The sequence below is a fragment of the Equus asinus genome, chromosome 1, assembly GCF_041296235.1.
Source record: "Equus asinus isolate D_3611 breed Donkey chromosome 1, EquAss-T2T_v2, whole genome shotgun sequence".
Classification (NCBI taxonomy): domain Eukaryota; kingdom Metazoa; phylum Chordata; class Mammalia; order Perissodactyla; family Equidae; genus Equus; species Equus asinus.
Genome location: NC_091790.1, coordinates 134,867,839 through 134,887,921, shown reverse-complemented (window position 1 = coordinate 134,887,921; position 20,083 = coordinate 134,867,839). Strand labels below are relative to the sequence as shown.

The 20,083-nt window shown below is 36.9% G+C and overlaps 1 pseudogene; it reads left to right on the top strand.

Annotated features, from left to right (window-relative positions):
* The first annotated feature begins 256 nt into the window (after positions 1-256).
* On the top strand, positions 257-1,424 carry LOC106832233 (magnesium transporter NIPA2 pseudogene; annotated as a pseudogene).
* Positions 1,425-20,083: the final 18,659 nt, after the last annotated feature.

Here is a 20,083-nt window from a genome sequence, read left to right as displayed (position 1 = left end):
CTTGATGAGAACCCTTCTCCTTTTAAAATGAGCTTCACAGCTAATGGTACGTTCATGTCAAACACAAAATACATATTTATTGACATCTATTGTTACATAGCCCAGAACTAGGTGCCACTAGGGCATGATCTCATTCTACAAGTGGCAGCAAAGGTGTCCACGGACCATCCTGGGGAGGTCAGCTTGGCATTTCCCCATGGAAAGGAGTCCAGCTGAGCCCTAGCCATGCCCACTTCCCACTGGACATGCAGACATGATGGGGCATGAGGGGGCTGTGGTAGCCCCTGCAGCCTGTATGAGGATGTGAAAGTCTGAGATTTAGACACTGACTCACACTGTCTCCAAAACCAACAGTTGCTCTTTTTCTGTGGTCAAAGTGTTTCATAGAACTTCTTCAGGAACCAATGCTGCATCCAGAAGCATGAATTATATGACTTTTATGTTGGCCTGGGATTGTCTATGAGGTCTAGCATTTTTATTGGGAAAATTGTATTTTGAAATAAAACCAACCAAAACAAGATCTCTTGCAACTTACCAGAATAGCATCCATGAGAGCAGATCAAAGTGGTCATGCAAATCTTAAAGAATGCACGTGGTGGGCTGGACTGTTCTCAGTGAGAGCTGGCGAGGTTGCCAACTTTGTTGCTTGTGTATTTGGACCAGTCATCTTAGCACCTCGTTAGGAGATCTTATTGTCTTTGTTAAGACAGTTACAGTCATTTGTGCGCCAGAGAAAAGGACAGAGAGATGTGAAATAACATGTCTTGCAAGTGAGGTGATCCACGTTTTTTGGTTTTTGCAATGCTCATGGTCACTGTAGTCTTGATATTAATCTTTGTGTTAGGATTTCACCAGGAAAAACAAACATTCCTGTTACATAACCATCTGCTCTGTAAGGCGAGCATTTTCAGTCAGTTATGTTAAGGGCCTGGGCATTGCTTTAAACAACTTTCTGCTGGAAAGCCTCAGCTGAGACATCCTTTGGCCTGGATGCTGCTGCTAAGCCTCATAGTCTGTGTTAGTATGAAGATAAATTATCTAACCAGGTGCCCGGACATACTGAACCCTTCTATATAGTAACCCAATGTATTACGTATTCATTATAGCGTCAGTCCTAACTTGCTCATCTCTTCTTTATAAGGAGGAGCAAGATATGCCTGTTGATGACATTATTGGTACTTTGAGTGGCCTCCTTAAAATCATTGCATGGTTGTCACGATTGCACGCCTTTAAAGATACCTGTTTAGTCTAGCAAGACTGCCTGTGTCTTTTTGATAAGATGAAAAAGCAATGAATGCAATTTGTCTAATATTCTTAATATTGCTAATATTTTTAATAGTAATGAATAAAGTTTAACCTGTGGGGCTGAACAGCAAACTGGTGAAAGTATCTTCCAAAGAAATGGAAATTTGACAGTTTTTTGAGAAACAAATTTAATTAAAACATTATTCTGTAATGCTGCTACAAAATGAGTTTGAACTTCAGAACACATCTTAAAATGACATTGTTTTCTTAAATAACATTCTCTAGAGAAAAACGTTTTTAAGATTCCATTTTAATTTGGATCAAGAAAAATTAATTTTATTATATTCAAACTATGGTAGTTAACTAAAATGACCTTAGCATCTGGCTGGTTTTTATTTGTATTAACACTGTGTTATTGTATATGCATTTTAAATCTTGATTCCTCCATGAAGAATTAATGTACTAATGACAATTTTAAATGTAAAGAATAAAATGCTTTCTTTCTTTCTTGTGTGAAATAAAAAGACATGTCCCTACACCAGCCATTGGTCAAGAAACTTACTAGTCAAATAAGAATAGAATGTTTTTCACAACATCGTTGCAAATGTTTTTTATTTGGGGGAATTAATTTTGGGAGATTTTTGAAAATAGTCCGAAATGATGTGGAACCAGTTCTGGTAGATAAAGTGGTTATCAACTTTGTAATAACATTTTGGGTGATTGGTAACTATAATGAAAAGACCAATTTTCCTTTTAGCTCAGAGATGACTCTACCAAAGAGAAATTTCGAAAATGTTTGGAGAAAGGGCAGTATCAGCAGAAGACACAACACGTGTGTCCTCATGCATGACTGTCAGCCAGGCGGCTCTCGTTTGAACCTAAAGATCGCGAGAGGTTTTCTTACAAATCATCAGTTCAAGAACAGGATGGGTGAGGTCATGTTTAAAATATCTGCTGTTTAACATGTTTGCTTATCAAAGATGAGAAGTTTTATTTTTAAACAAATAAACATATTCCTTTTTTGTTGTTGTTGCAAACAATACCAGAGTGAAATTATTCTAAGAACACATCTTGGACAAAGAATCTTAAGTGCTTCTTATTTTCTAGGTTTAAAAAAAAATTCCACACACCCAACAGTCCTCTCTACACCTTAGAGATTAATTTCTTGCCACTTTGGGTGATTCCAGTGAAGGCATTCTGGGGTTAATCAGAAGTTTTAATGCAAGGGATACATGGCACGGGAACACTGCTATACACATGCCACGATTAACAAACAAGTGTTTGCTTTATGCATGAGTAACTGAGCTGTCCATTAAAAACATAAAAAAAAAACCTGGAAGCTTGACAAAATCTTTGATTTAAAAGAAGTTGATGTTTGTTGTCTTCATTTATCTGTTAAGGTACATCAAAAGAAATTCCGTCCAAATATATTCATTTTTACAACTTTATTGTGGGTAAAATGGACCTAAAATAGCTGCATGTATTTAAGCATACAATTTAATAAGATTTGTCATATGTAACCATCCATGAAACCATCACCACAATCAGCATAATGAATACACTGTCACCCTCAAAAGCGTCCTCATGCCCGTTTGTAATTCCTCCCTCCCCAGACAACCACTAATTTGCTTTCTGTCACTATAGATTCTGTTAATATAGACTTTTATACAAATGGAATCATACAATATCTACTTTCTTCTGTCTGGCTTCTTTCACTCAGCCTAATTACTTTGAAATTCATCTATCTTATTGTGTATATTAGTGTTTTATTCCTTTTCATTACAGATAATTCTGTTTTTTCCAGTTTATTCCAGATATTTCTATTTATTTTTATTCTTTTCTCTCAAGTGCCTTCAGAACCTCCATTTCGTGGTGATTTAATCAGCAAATATGCAGTGAGTGCCTACTATATGCCAGTCACTGGAACAGATTGCTCAAATTTTTCCTTGCAAAGTCCTCCTACCCTTTCCCATTACCTGAAACCTAGCCTTCTCTGATATCAGGCCCCTGAAAACCCTCTCCAAAGGGAGCTCACCTTCCCCTCCTAAGTTAATGGTGGCATGATAACTGTTAGTAGTACTTGTTGCTGCTTCTAGACCCTTGCCCTCCCATCTATCTGTCTCCAGCAACCCCCCTTGTCTGAGGTCCATGTTATTAATTAATAGTAACCTCTTCCCTCCATTCTTACAGGGGCTACCAAACCCCAGAACAGTGTCCTCCCTTCACAGGGGATTTCATTGCCAAGATTCCAGGCTCCCGTTTTCAACATGTGGTGGCCTTAAAGTATTTATGATGATGATCTTTCTAACACCTTGGCCTCATAGTTCTTTAATCTTTTCAAGCAAAATGACTTTCATTTCACTCCACTTTAAGTGAAACTACACTCTAGACCATATCATACAATCATTTGAAACTTCCACTTCTGATTTCTAAAATTCTGAAACCTATCCAGCTGACCATAGCTTCTTGCCCATCCAAACTTACATCACTTAGGATTAGATTCTCTGAATGTGACAGAAATGCTAAAGTAACAATGGCTTAAACAAGAGAGACGTTCATTTCTCTTGCCTGTAAATGAAATCTGAAGCTAGGCAACTCAGGGCTTATTTGGTGATTCCATGATTAACAGAGGCTCTGTTTGCTTCCAGCTCACTGCCCTGCCATTCTTAGGGTAATAGTTTCATCCTCACGGTCCAATAGGGAAGCTAGAGTTCTGGCCATTACATCCATCTTCTAGGCATTAGGAGAAAGGAAAGAGGAAGAAAAAGCAAAAGGAATATACTAGCTGTCTTTTAAAGAAGGTTTACTAGAAAATGTTACACAATACTTCTGCCTCCCTTCTGTCCAATATTGCTGTGAACTAAAACTACCCCAAAAAATAAAGACTATTTAAAAAAAAAATGGAGTATAAATTAAAAAAAAAAAACCCAAAGCAAAAAACCCACTTCTGCATATATACTATTTGTCAGAACTCAGCCTTAGGGCCACCACCATTGGCAGGGGAATTTGGGAAATGTAGTCTTTATTTCAGGTAGCCACAAGCCCTGGTTAGGACTGGAAGTTCTATTAAAAGGACAATGTAGGAAATGGATGATGGGGAGGCAGTCAGCAGCCTCTGCAACACACGTTCACCCGTCCCTTCCTCTGAGCCTGCTCTTCATTCTAATTAGTAACTGATTCCTCCCAGATCTGCCATCTATCATCTCCCTGCTGGCTTCATTTTCCTCCCTACACAACCCTAAATGGCAAAAACCACCACAGGTAAAGTCAAAATGCAAATAACAAATAGGAAAAAAATACTTGCAATTTAAAGTGCTAACCGCTTTGTTCATAGTTTTTATTTATTTAAATCTTGTACTAAGCTTTTTACAATATATAAAGAGCTCTTAGAAACACTAAGAAAAAGATCAATAGCCTAACAGAAAAATGGACAAAGGACACAAATAGATAGGTCACAGAAAATGATATACAAATGGCACCTAAAGATAATGAAATACTTCTCAACCTCACTCACAACAAGAGAAATGCAAATTAAAACCATCTTGAGAATCCATTTTTGACACTTCAGTTTGGCAAAAGTTAAAAATTGTGATAGCAAACTGGCAGGACTATGGGAAAATAAACACCATTGTGCAATGCTGATAAAAGTATAAATTGGTGGGGGCACCCCATGGCCAAGCAGTTAAGTTCCTTTACTCTCCACTTCGGCAGCCCAAGGATCCCGGGCGCGGACATGGCACTGCTCATCAGGCCATGCTGAGGTGGCGTCCCACATAGCACAGCAAGAAGGACCTGCAACTAGAATGTACAACTATGTACTGGGGCAGGGGATTTAGGGAGAAAAGAAGAAGAGGAAGAAGAAGAAAAAGAAGATTGGCAACAGATGTTAGCTCAGGTACTAATCTTTAAAAAAAGAACAATGTATAAATTGGATCAAATCCCATGGAGGCAATTTGGCAATATCTATCAAAATTACACAGGGAAATCCTTGGAATTCATGCTACAGGATACATTTAGCCATGTGTGAAATGATACATGTACAAAGTTTTTCATCACAGCATTGTTTGTAATAACCAAAACTTTGAAATACTATAAATGTCAATCAATAGAGAACTAATTAAATGAGTTATGGTACATCCACACAATGGAATACTACAGCCCTGTTAAAAGAACAAAGAAACTCTCTCCACAATAATCTGGAAAACTCTCCAAGATGTAATACTAAATGAAAAAATAATGTGCCCAATAATGCGTAAACATGCTACCTTTAGAGTAAGAAAGAGGGAAATAAATCATGTTTGCGTGTATGTGCACAGAAAGTCTCTGGAAGTTTACACAAGAAACTAACAACAATGGTTAACCAAGGATGGATAACTGAAGTCAGAGAGAGATTTCTCACTGCACATCTTTTTATACTTTTTAATTTTTGAACATAGAAATAATTTACCTATTCAAAAAAAATACTGAACAAACCAGTAATAAATTTAGTTTACCAACAACAATAACTAACGCAGATAATAATACCCACATCAAACAATTAGGAAGATCAGGTGATAGCCCAGCTCCACCTCATCGTATTATGTGACCCCAGAAATGTCACCTAACCTCAGTGAGCTGTAGTTTCCACATCTGTAAAATGGGGTTACATTTTCCATCTCAAAAGTTTGCTGTGGAAACTAAATAAAACAATATATGTAAGGTGCCTTGAATCTCACAGGCAATTAATGAATAGAATTCTCTTCCTATTGCCCCCCCCCCACAAAAAACTCTTTACAAAACTATGAAATACTATTTAATGTGTATTAGAAAATGATTTATCACTTAGTACAAAATTTAAATAAATAAAAATATGAGCAAAGAATTCATAGACTCTTAAAGTTAGGTACTAGAAAGGTTTTCAGAGTTTATTTCATCCAACCTCCTTTCAAGACCCCAGAGGGCTTACATGATTCACCCAAGATCATTCACCAAGGCGGTGGCCAAAATGGGCTAGAACCCAACCCCTCAACCCTCATCTCAGCTCTTGCCAACCGTTACTGAATTGAAGAGTGAGCTACAACCAAGTGTTCCAGAGTCAAAATCACCACATACATTGAAATAGAACAGTTTTTAAAGAGACATATAGTAATTTCTTCACAAAATTATTACTAACTACATCTAGTATGCTAAAAAGTGTTAGCACACAATTGTCTAGCTAACAAAATTAACTTCTTTATAGGTGGCTATTAAAACATTTGGGATTAATGTTAGGAGTAGATTCATAACATTATTGAGTTTTTAAAAATGAATAAAAAGAGAAAAATATTTATATATTTGGCTATGTGAAAATTAAAACTTCAGCCTGGCACAAGACATCATAAATAAGATTTTTAAAAAATGAAACTAATTAAAAAAAAATGACAGGCTATATGACAGACAGTGGATTTTTTTTTTTTTAAAGATTTTATTTTTTTCTTTTTCTCCCCAACGCCCCCCAGTACATAGTTGTATATTCTTCGTTGTGGGTCCTTCTAGTTGTGGCATGTGGGACGCTGCCTCAGCGTGGTCTGATGAGCAGTGCCATGTCCGCGCCCAGGATTCGAACCAACGAAACACTGGGCCGCCTGCAGCGGAGCGCGCGAACTTAACCACTCGGCCACGGGGCCAGCCCCCAGACAGTGGATTTTTATACTTAATATATAGTGAGCTGTTATGAACGACCAGGAAAAACATGAAGATCCCAGGAGAAAAGAGGCAGGGGCATGTACAAGCATGTCCCAGACAAGGAAACACATATAACCATGAAGCAGAAGGAAAGAATCTTGACCCATGACTATTTCCAGAATCACATCTTAAAATAATGAGATATATATTTACTTCAGAGATTTCCAAAGATTAAAAAGAATAATAGCATCCCACACCTTGGTTAGGGGGTGGAAAAAGGGGTTCTGTGATAAATGCTCTTACTGTGAGCTTAGCATTGACACAATTTTCCTGAAGGGCAATTTCTATGAAAAATTCTATGAAATTGTTTACCCAGAAATGCCATTGCCATGAATTTATCTTATAAAAATACTTACTCAAGTGCCTAAAGATATTTTTACAAAGATGTACATTGCTGGCTGAGTTGTAATATCAAAAACTGAGAAACCAACAAAATGTCCATTCATTGATAAATAGCTTAAAAAGAGAGGCACGATGGATTCACATGGCATGCTCTGCTGTGTTAAAGAGAACGAGTTTGCTCTAATGTACTACCTGGGAAAGTGCCAATGACACATTAAGTCAAAAAGCAAGTTGTAAAGCAATATGTATAGAATGATCTTATTTGGTAAAAGTGGGGAGGGGGGCAATAGGTGTTTGAATGTACATGGAAGAAAGTTTTACTTGGGATCCTTAGTTAAAAGTGACAGACCTGAGCAGAAACTAGTGTAAGCCACAGGGATGGTTTTGCTCACACTGCTCGAACCCATAGCTGAAGTTGACCCAGGAGGTAGCTGGATCTGGGGGCTCAGGCAATGTCCTCAAAGCGTCTCTCAACTGATTCTGCCTCCCTCCATGTTTGTTCTCATTCTTTTTCATCCCAGACGGCTGCCTCCCTCAGGTAGCCAAAAAAAATATGGCCACTGGTAAGCTAACTTCAGATCTTCCTAATAGGATGACGTGCAAGAGCACGAGCTAGAATTTCCTGCTAGCTCTAGCAGGAACCCTGGTAAGGACTCTGACTGTTTGGTCCCAAGTCATTTAGGAATTGAACCCTTCCTTGAAACAATGACGGGGGCCAGGGCCAGGGCTCGTTCTCAACAGCAGGTGACCCTCCTGATTCCATCTCTGGGAGCGGTGGGGGCCAGCGGTTCTCCAGAGGAAGGAAGTCTGGTAAACAATCTGTGTCTACTACACACTGGACATCTTTAATAACAATAACTTTAGAGAGTGGATTACTTTTGCAAAGGAAAAATACAAATGTTGGGACTGCAGAAAATGGGCTTTAAAAAAAAAAAGCAAACCAGGAGTCCTATCCTACCTTTGATCAGGTGCCCCTTGCAAGATTTAAAAGAACAAAGAAGACACACACACACACGCACACACACTTTTCCATTATTTGGTCAAAATGTGCCCTGTATCTTTCTTGGCAACAAAGTAGTTAATTTCTTGTGGAAAGATACTGGGAAAGGAATTTGTATTGAAGAAGCTGATTCAACATTCTCTGTGAGCAGAGACTCATAGATATTGTGGGATAAGTGAAGGGAGTGCACAGGCCTGGGTGAGTGCTGAGATGGCTCTGTGGGAGCCTGTCCTGGAGCACTCCTCTGGACAGGAAGACTCAAGGGCAAGGCCAGCCTCAGGGCTCTACTGCAGCCTCCCCCCTTCTAACAGCTTCTGAATGGGCTGTAAATGTCCCCAGAATATATTTTCCTCTCCAGAAAGCAGTTAGTGCACTGTCTCTGTCACACTTGCAGCCAACTGTCTTCTTTCCCCATGTAGGCATGTCAAAGAGAAACCAGGAATGTGAGACCTAACAGTTAAAATCCTAGTTTGGATTCCACAAATCCAGCATTTGAGATAAATCAGGTAGGAGCTATAGTGAAGTTCCTGTAATTATTATCTCTGAATAAAAGATTTGTTTTGCAAATTATAGGGTAAATAAGATTTCAGAGGAATGGGAAAAGCTACCTTTCAAGCACCTTTCACCATTTCACTGAAGCATACATCAGCATGTAATCAACTGATAAGCCAATGAACAGTTATAAATCACTGCTGTCTATTCAATCAAGTTTTTTGTTTAATTGTCTTCCATTGGACGCTTTGTAGCTTGGTTCCCAGTTACTATACATATCCTCAAAAGTACTTAAACAAGGTATAATTCAGAATGTTTTACTAATTCAGATTACTGGAGAGGTTTTATTGTGGGATGGCAAGACTAATTTTCAGATGTGATATCTAGCATAGTTATAGTGCTTAAGACTTCTGAGTGAGGTCTGGTTCAGGTTCAGGTCCTAACATTTAATGCCATCTTGGGCAAGTCACTTGCCTCTCTGAGCCTGTTTTTTCATCTGTATAATGGGATAACAATACCCACTTATGGAATTGCTGTGAGGATTGTGGGAAGCTTGTCACATAGTAATCTGTCAATAGACATTAGCTTTTAACCTTTTTAGTCGCATATTGTGTTTTAAATATACCTGACTTTCCTAGATTCCCAAGACATTTTCTTTTTAAAATTTTGATTTAGTGAGACCTGAATAGGATGAAAACAGAATAGGGCTGGCCCTAACCCCACGTCAGCCAAGTGCTCAACTGAACACTCCTTGTTCAGTACAACAGGTCATGTAGCATTTGAGGGAAAAAAAATCTATCATTCTGAATCAATCTGTCAACTTCTCAGTTCATTGATTTTACAGGACCTGTAGATTCTTTTCTTAAGAAAGCAACCTTCCCTACTATCTCATACATTTCCATTAAAAAATAAATAGACAAAACTCTTCTCCTCCATAGAGTCAGGCAGTATTTTGATCTAGTGAAGTTTGGAGGAGTCCACCAGCATAGATGGTTCCCATTTCAACAACATCCTAGTATGTGGCACACACAGGCAGTGTTTACCCACCAACAGCATCGAGCGATGGGCTAGGAAATCATGAGGCAAATCGAGCAACTCTGATAAAGTAGAACGAGTGGTGAGAAAGTAAAATGACAAGTGACAAATTGGGAAGAAATATTTGGCACACATGTAACAAGCAAAGGCTATAAAGTACGATATCAGAATGTAGAAATATAAAGAGACTACAAATCAGTAAGAAATGTCGAATACTCCAACAGAAGAATGAACTTAGGTTATGCTCTGCCAAGTCCCAAAGGAAATTCAAAGGGTCAAGAATATATGAAAAGAAGCTGAGTCTCAGCAGGAAATTCAGATGAAAGCAACAGTGGCTTACCATTTTTGACTATCAGATTTGCAAAAGTTAAAAAGATTGATAAATATCTAATGTTAAGTATTTCAAGAAATGGGTATTCTCTTAAATTTTCACTTTCTATTGCTGCAGTCACAAACTGCTGCACATTTAGTTGCTTAAAAATCACAAATTTATTATCTGATAGTTCAGGAGGTCAGAAGTCCAACATGAGTCTCACTCGTGTGAGATCAAGGTATGGGATGGACTATACTTCTTTCTGGGGCTTCTAGGGAAAACTCCATTTCCTTGTCTTTTCCAGCTTGTAGAGGACACCAGCATATCCGTCCTCCTTCATCCATCTTTTAAGCCAGCAATATGGCATTTCTGATCATTCTTTTGTAGTCATATCTCCCTCTCTGACCACAGCTGGGAAAAATTCTCTGCTTTTAAGGATCCATGTAATTAGATTGGGCCCAGTTGGATAATCCAGGACAGTGTCAAGATTCTTAACCATAATTACCTCTACAAAGTCCCTTTATCAGGTAAGATAACATATTCACAGGTTCTCAGAATTAGGACGAGGACATCTTTGGAAGGGGGTATATTCTGCCTGTTATACTAATGGTGATAGTGTAGCCTGTTTGGAGCACAGTTCGGCAGTATATGCACACTCACTGACCAGGAAATTGACATTTGGATACCTATCCTACAGAAACACTTAAACATGTGCATAAAGATGTGTGTTCAAAGGTGTTCATTGCAGCATCATTTGTGACAGCAAGAAATGAAAACAAATTAAATACCCTTCAAAAAAGATGCTTGAGTAAATCATGACATGTCCATATTATGTTGTAGGTAGCAGTTAAAAATACAGGCAGATCTCTACATGCAAATATGAAAAGATCTCCAGAACATATGGTTAAGTGAAAAAAAGAAAAGAAAAAGCCAAGTTGAAGGTAACTAAAATAAAAATTTAAACTTATATTTATAGTTCAAGAATTTTGAAAATGTCTGGATCCTTTCCCACCGAACCTTTGAGAAGAAGAATGGAATTGAAGATGGGGTGGAGGAGTTAAGCCACTTCCCCCCCCCCATACATATCTGTAAAGTTTGAATTTTTACAGGTGTATATTCACATATTACTTGCATTTTTAAAATATTAACTTGCTTCAAAAAAGTGCACTAGACTCCAAGTCATGGGCATGGCTCTATGACTTGGGCTATTCACTTTATCTCTCTAGGCTTGGGTTAACTAGTCTGTAAAATTAAGGAGTTAGACATATGACTCTAAATTCCAACTCTAGATTTTATGAATAGATATAGCAAAAACTTTAACTCAGCCTAGTAGAATTTTGGTCATTTTTGAAAAGGAAAACAGTAATTTATTTATTGATTTTTAAAATCATGTCCTAAATTTTCTGGAATGTTCTTAACTTTAAATAGTTTAATTTTTGATCTTGTAAATACATTAGTACTTGTCAAATTATACTACCCAGTTTGGATTCAGGAAATATTATCGGTATTGGCACTCTAATACACTGCTGATGGTAATGGTAAATTGGTATGACCTTTCTGAAAAGCAAATTACAACAGGTGAAAGCTTTAAAAGTACTTTAATCTTTGACCCAATAATCTCACATCTAGAACTTTAGTCTAAGAAAAGAATTGGAAGTAATCTAAATGTTTAAAAATAGGGAAGTGGTTCAATAAATTAAGCTGTATATACAGTGATTGTTATTACTCAGCCATTGAAAATATCTCAAAGAAAGTTAATAACACAAGGAAATTTATAATCAAATATTGAGTAAAAAAATATAAAGAGATACATATATGTTTCCCGTCCTCTATATAAGTTTTATGCATATAGGCCTAGAATAAAGACTGAAAGGGAATGTACCAAAATGATGATGGTTAACTCCAGGTTGTGATTTTTTAAAATGTTTTAAGGCAATTTCCAATCTTTCTACAGTGAACTAACATTACTTTTAAAATCATAAAGTAAAATTTAAAATGGTCTCTGTACTTAATAAATTACAATAAGCTTTCCAAATGAAATTTTTCACTAAGAATTTATAGAAGAACGACTAACTCTCTTAGAACTTGGAGAATTGTCTCTTTTTTTCTTCTTCTTTCTACTTGCTTTGGGTTTACTATTGTTTTTCTAGTTTCTTAAGGATGATGATTAGTTATTGATTTGAGATCCTACTTTTTAAATATAGATCTTTAGAGCTATAAATTTCTTTCTAAGCAATGATTTAGCTGCATCCCATAGTTTTCAATATGATGTATACTTTCTCAAAGTACTCTCTACTTTCCCTTGTGATTTCTTCTTTGACCTATTAATTATTTAGGAATACATATATTTTAAATTTCCACATATTTGTGAATTTCCCAAATTTCCTTCTGGTATTTTTCTTCTAATTTAATTCCATTGTGGTCAGTCAGTATACTTTGTATGATTTCAGCCCTCTTAAATGTATTGAGACTTGTTCTATGGCCAGCATTTGGTCTACCTGGAGACTGTTCCATGTAAATTTGAGAAAGATGTGTATTTCACTGTTCTTGATTGGAGTGTTCTACAGATTTCTGGTAGATCTGGTTGGTTTATAGCATTGGTCAAGTTTTCCATTTCAATATTGATCTGCCTATTCTATCCTTTATTGAAAGTGGGATGTTGAAGTCTCTGTGATTGCTGAATTGTCTATTTCTCTCAAATTGTCAGTTTTTGCTTCATGTACTTTGGGGTTTTGTTGTCAGGTGCATATATGTTTATAATTGCTAAGTCTTCCTGATAGATTCATCATAGATTGACCCTTTTATCATTATAAAATGATCTTCTTTGTCTCTAGTAACAATTTTTGTCTTAAACTTTATTTTTTTCTGATATCAGTATAGTCACTCCAGCTCTCTGTTAGTTCTTGCATGGTATATTTTTTCCCATCCTTTTTGTTTTCAATCTATTTGTATCCCTGAATGTAAAGTGTGTCTTTTGTAGACAGGAAGTATTTGATCATTTTTAACAATCTATTCTGCCCATCTCTGGCTTTTAATTGGAGTGTTTAATCCATTTATATTTAAAGTAGTTACTGATAAGGTAGGATTACAGCTGCCATTTTTTATTTGTTTTCTGTCTTATGTTTTTATTCCTTGATTTATCTATTACTGCCTTATTTTGTGTTAAATAGATATTTTCTAGCTCACCATTGTTGTTTATTTTACTATATCTTTGGAGTTATTATCATTATGTTTTCCCTGGGGATTGCAATTAACATCTTAACTTAAAATAACCTAGTTTGGATTAATAAATAATAAATAAATAAATAATAAAAACATTAATACTTAATTTTAATAGCACACAAAAACTTTGCTCCAGTATAGCTCCATTTCAGCTTTCAACACTTCCTATGTCAGAACAGCCTTTGAAATATATTTATTGTCTCATTTCTACTAGTGAGTACTGATTATATCTCGCTTTAACTAATAAGCATATCCTAAAGAATTCCTAATTTCTAGGTTAGGAATGAAATGAAGAGATAAAGTAGCCAGCTTAGCTATTTAAGCAGGGAACATGTCAGCTCCATTTCACATACAAGGTTTTGAAGAAGGCACTCCCATTCACTGAGCTTTCCCAGTTTTCCTTTGGCAGCTCATAAGGTGATTTTATGTGCAACTGAAAAAATGTAAAACTGTTCCCCACAGTGCTTTAAACAAGCTAGAATGCATTTTCAGATATAAAGGGCTATGGGGAGATTTCCTGACAAACTTGAATAAAGGTGGGAATTTCAATTTTTTATGAGATTCTTTAAGCACTGACTTTAAGGCAGCAGCAGCAGGCTCTCTCTTGCTATCTACGAGCATGTTGTAACTCCCAAGCTGAAGAGGGGTAAAAGAGCATTCCAGGGTCTGTGAAATCAAAACATATATGTGCAATATATGTGTCACAGAAACAATTATTCTTCAAGTTTTATCATCAGGAAGTGAGAAAGGCAAATCACCCTGTATATATACATTCACACACACAAATTTATATAATGTAGAACACATCACTTTGTATTGCAAGGATATTTGGCAATGGACTGAAGTGGGAAGGATGGCTGAAATATAGTAGCTTCCATATGATCTTCCAAACTACACGTATCAGTTCAATTCAAAATAGCATGGTGTTGGTTTTAGGCAGATCTGAACTTGAGTCATGGTACTGCCCCTTACTCCCAGTGTGCGTAGGTACTTCAGCTGTTATGCATTCTGTATGTCATTATTCCTCATTTCTCAGACTTATCTTGAAAAGCATGTGAATCAAATGGATTCAATATATTCCATCTACCATTTGTCTTTAGGCCCTAGTACATTGGTTTACACCTAGTAGGTACTCATAATAGTTGCTATTATTATTTTTATTAATATTTATATTATTAGCAATAGCTGGTCACATTGTATTATCTCAGTTGCTCTGTGAAGGGGGTACCAAATTTAAGTCTATTTCTCAGTTGAGGAAACTGAGGCATACAGAATGCTGATGCAGATGAAAGCAAATCTTGATGGAATTTTGAGGGGCAATTGGGCCAACAGGATTAAGGTTGAAATAGAATTGCAGTTGGAATGTGTCTACTTAACCAGTTTTCAACATACTAATGAAAAGAAAATAGCCTTTTCTGCAAATCTCCACTGTACTTGTATGTTCTTCAATAACCTAAAGAAATTCCATTAGTACTGATTGGTCTTTGGGTTCAATAATAGAGTACTTTCATTTTCTACAACAAAAGTTTCTTTAAAATTATACGTAAAAATATCTGTAAATTATGTTTTAATTGGTTCTGAATGAGCTTTGTGCTTTCTAGTTACCTCATTTTGTTAATTTCACTCCCTACTTAAAATATTTCCCCATATCTTCTCTGTCAACTCAGATCCTATCCAATCTTTCAGAATGGCCACCAAAGTTTCTCTAAAGTCACCCAAGTCCTCAGCTTTTCCCACTCATGTGAATTATTATAGGATCTGCATTTAACTGTAAAGAAATTTGACAAGCAACTGTTGACCAATTATAATGAGCCAGGCACTGGAATTGGTCCTGGAGACATAAAAATTAACAAGACAAATCCCTGCCCTTCTCTTAGGGGACGTGGAGTCCAGTGGCAGGAGACAGACATACTAGAAGAATCATTATTCCAGGAATATTTTTATAAAATGAAGGGTACATTTATAGAGAAATATTTCATCAGAAAGAAAACAAATCACCCATTGATTTTTTTTTGATAAATCTAGTTTTCATCTGAAACATAATGCTCAGCCAGGTTTTTAATTTTTCCTTTTTTTCCAGAGATGGAAAAGTGGCCACTTAAAAGTAGTTTTTGGTTTTCCGTACAGTTAGAGGAAAATTCACCTTTATAGGAAGACTTCTCTTTTTACTTTGAGAAAGTATTCTGACACGCATTTTGATTATGCAAAGGTAAAATCAAAATGCTACTCTGGAATGGATACACTCAGGATAAAAAGTAGCCAAACTACTTTGCATAAAGATGTAAACATATGACTACCATGGAAAGAGTTACATCTTGACTAAATTAACTTTTACCACAATAATGGTGCATAATAAATAACCTCAAAATGCAATGACTGAAAAAAATATTTTATTTTCACAGATCTGTGAGTCAGTTGGGCTGGTTTTGCTTCACATTGCAGGTCTGCAGATCTGGGTCTTTCCCACATGACTTTCATCCTCCTTCGTCCCAGTGGGATAGTCAACACACATTCTTCTCACAGTGATGGTGAAGGCACATCAACAGGCATGCCCAACCACATAAGCACTTTTCAAGCTTATTTTTGTATCACAGCTACTAAGATTCTATTAGTCAAAGGAAAACACATGGCCAAGGCAAAAGTCAAGAGGCAGAGAAGTACTCTGCCTTGAGTAGGAGAGAACACAAAACCATAAGGCAAAGGTTATAGATACAGGAAGTGATGAAGAACTGGGTCCAATAATTCAATCTACCAGACATCTCCATAAGGACATTGATTGAAATGTGTTTGAAACTGAGAAAAGGACTTGGGGTGTGGAGTTCCTCTTGGTAGACCAGAGAAAGGAGATATTTGAGAGATGTAGAAAAGACAGGCCTATGGCAGAAGTTAAACAATCCTCACAATGTAGGAACAGGCAGGAACTAATAAGAGAGTTGGCTCTGGCCATTTTGCTATACGCAAATCGCTTGGTAGTGTTTGTTACATGTTACTGCTTGATATTAGCTAGATTTGGGGAAGTTAAGACAAATCTATGAGCAAAGCAAAGTAAGGAACACAGATAGGCAATCTACTTTTGGAACGATTGTAGTATTCATCTACAATAAGATCCCTGGCCAAGAAGACAAGCAACAAGAGTATATTGTGGGAAATGTGAGTTTTCCTCCAGGACTTTTAGACATATTCTGGGTGGGCAACTCTAGAGAACATTAGACTTTCTGCTAAGAGGGGCACATATAGTCTACTCTTTGAGATATCACAGTTGAGTAATAACTCTGAAGCAGGACATAATTAGGGTTTGTCTAATTCAAGCAGCTTTACCAGTGATATGACTAATTATAACTTGTCTGTTTTAGATTAGACTTTTAGTTACCTCCTGGACCTCTTAGCCCAAACTCGCTTCTTTGAACACAAAAGTAACATTTCCCTGTAGGCTTAAGTCACACATATCATGATTACTTGTATCTCTCATCATTTACTCATTCCATAAGTATGAAACCCACACTATACACAAGATAAACAGGTATGTAAGACAAAGCTTCTAATTTCAAATTATCAGCCCAAATAAGGTGGTAACACTATAAGACAGAAGATGCAAAGTCTATAAATGTTTTGAAGAGACAGAGGCAGTATTCAATGAAAGTCTTGACCTATAAAAATCTAAAACAAACCTGATGACAATAACAAATCCCTTAATGTTTTTAAATGGATCACATCAATCAGTGAGGAGCTGGCTCAGCATTCAGAACGTTAGTACATAAGCCATGCATATATCATCTAAATGTTGGAATCTATCATGGGTCTCCCAGTGAAGAGTATACAACAGAAACCCAAAGCAATTAAATACACCCATATTTTTCTGTCTAAAAACTTATATATTTTTGTAAAAACTAATCACAGAGCTCTTACTATGTGCCAGACACGCAAGAAGAAATGGCAGTGAACAAAGTAGACAAGATCTCCGCCTTCCTTCCATTTGGTTGAGGAAGGTGACACAAAAATTAGCAAGCAAGCAAACAAAATAAACAAATACATTTTAGAAAAACCTAATTGCTACCAGGAAATTAAAGAAGAGTGCTATGATGGAGCACAATGGGGAGAGTTACTGTCTATCGGGTAATCAGGGAAGGCTTCTCTGAAGAGGTAGCCTTTGAATTGTGACCTAAATGGAGCTACTTGTGCAAAGATGGTCTGGAACAAGTGCACTACAGGCAGAGGGAATAGCAACTGCAAAGGGTCTCACATGGGTATGACAATGGCAATAGGAAATAATAGCTCTTAACATTTCTTTCCTTTGACTTCTTGCTTAGTTTAATAAAATCAGTTTTAATAACATAATAATGGAAAGAGTCAATGACTCTATTAATCCAGGACTCATATTTATTAGTATTTTTAGATTTGTAGTAGATTTTGCAGACACTAGAAAAAGACTGTGTCTAACATTTAGCAAATTTAATACATTAAAAAAGTCCAAAATACATAAATAACTCGTACAGCTCAATAGCAAAAAACCCCAAACAATCTGATTAAAAAGTGGGCAGAAGATCTGAATAGACATTTTTCCAAAGAAGATATTCATATGGCCAATAAACACATGAGAAGATGCTCAACATCACTATTCATCAGGGAAATGCAAATCAAAACCACAATGAAAAATCACCTCACACCTGTTAGAATGGTTATTATCTAGAACACAAGAAATAAGTCTTAGCAAGGATGTGGAGAAAAGGGAACCCTCATGCACTGTTGGTGGGAATATAAATTGATGCAGCCACTATAGAAAACAGCATGGAAATCCCTCAAAAAATTAAAAATAGAACTACCATATTATCCAACAATTCCACTTTTGGGTATTTATTCAAAGAAAACAAAACACTAATTCGGAAAGATATATGCACACCTATGTTCATTGCAGCATTATTTACAGCAGCCAAAATATGGAAAAAACCTAAGTGTCCATGGACAGAGGAATGGATAAAGATGATGTGATATATATATCACATGTAGATATATATAGATGTGATATATTATATATATATACATATTCACATGGAATATTATTCTGCCATAAAAAGGAATGAAATCATGTCATTTGTGACAACATGGATGGAATTTGAGGGCACTATGATAAGTGAAATGAGTGAGACAGAGAAAGACAATTACTGTATGATCTCCTTATATGTGAAATCTAAAAAGAAAACCTGAGAGGCCAGCTCAGTGGCACAGCAGTTAAGTTTGCACGTTCTGCCTCAGCAGCCCGAGGTATGCCAGTTCGGATCCTGGGTGCAGACCTATACACCACTTATCAAGCCATGTTGTGGCAGGCATCCCACATACAAAATAGAGAAGGATGGGCACAGTTGTTAGCTCAGGGCCAATCTGCCTCAGCAAAAAGAGAAGGATTGGTGGAAGATCTTAGCTCAGGGCTAATCTTCTTAAAAAAAAAAAAAAGAAAGAAAGAAAACTGCAACTCACAGATACAGAGAACAGATTGGTAGTTGCTAGGGGCAGGGGGTGGAGGGTTGGGGAAATGGGTGAAAGTAGTCAAAGGATACAAATTTCCAGTTATAAAATAAATAAATCCTGGGGATGTAATGTACAGCATAGTTACTATAGTTAATAATACTGTATGCATATTTGAAAGTTGCTAAGAGAGTAAATCTTAAAAGTTCTCATCACAAGAAAAAAAATTTGTAACCATGTATAGTGACAGATGTTACCTAGACTTATTGTGGTAATCATTTTGCAATATATACAAATGTTGAATCATTGTATGCCTGAGACTAACACAATGTTATATGTCAATTATACCTCAATAAAATTCTTTTTAAGGAATAAAACTGCAGCATGAAGTGTCAACTCTGAAAAAAATGGGGAAGCTATCCAACTATCTCATCTTGTTTTCCCTTTTCGTTTTCACAGTTTTCCACTTCACTTGAGCTAGACAAAATCGCCTCCTCGCTCAGGAAAAACAGCCCCAGCAGAACCTTCCCTACTTCATTTTCTTTCTCTAAACTTGCTTTCCAGAGCACCTTTCTGAAGACTCCCAGCTACTGGGAAGAAGGTAGCAGAGGAAGGTGAAGGAGTTGTTTGTAAAGGCTGACTTAGTCCAGTGGTGCGGATGAGCGCCAATTCTTGCTCTCCTCCAGCCTCTAGGACTACGTGCTGCTGGGAGAGCTGCAGTCAGGAGTGGAGGCATTTTTCTCTCTTACAAACCGGAAAATGACCCACAGCTGAGTACTGTTTTTGCCTCAGTCCTGTTGGTGTGAGCTAAAGATCTGCACTACGAGGCCACGAAGTAGACACTATATTTCTAGTGTGAACTGATTTCAATCTAAAATGGAACCAGAGTGAGAGACAGTGTAAGACGGCAGTATAGGAAGACTCTGAACTCACCTCCTCCCATGGACACAACAAATTTACAACTATGCTTGGAACAATTACCTCTGAGAGAGAACTCAAAACTGGATAAAAAGAACCCCTACCACAAGGGACAGTGCTGACTGAGGTTGAAGAGGCAGAAATTCCCTTCTGGAGAGAAAAAAGCCACCTTTGAGCCACAGTGCTTCACGGCCTGCTGGGAGTAATCCTAAGGCATGAAGCCTTCCTTGGAGAAGTGGGGGATCTGAGCAGGGGAGTGTTAACAAAATAAGCAGCTTTTGGACTCAGCCAAACCAAGACAAGTGTCATCATATCTGGCTTTGCTGGCTATTAACAACAATGAGGAATACCCC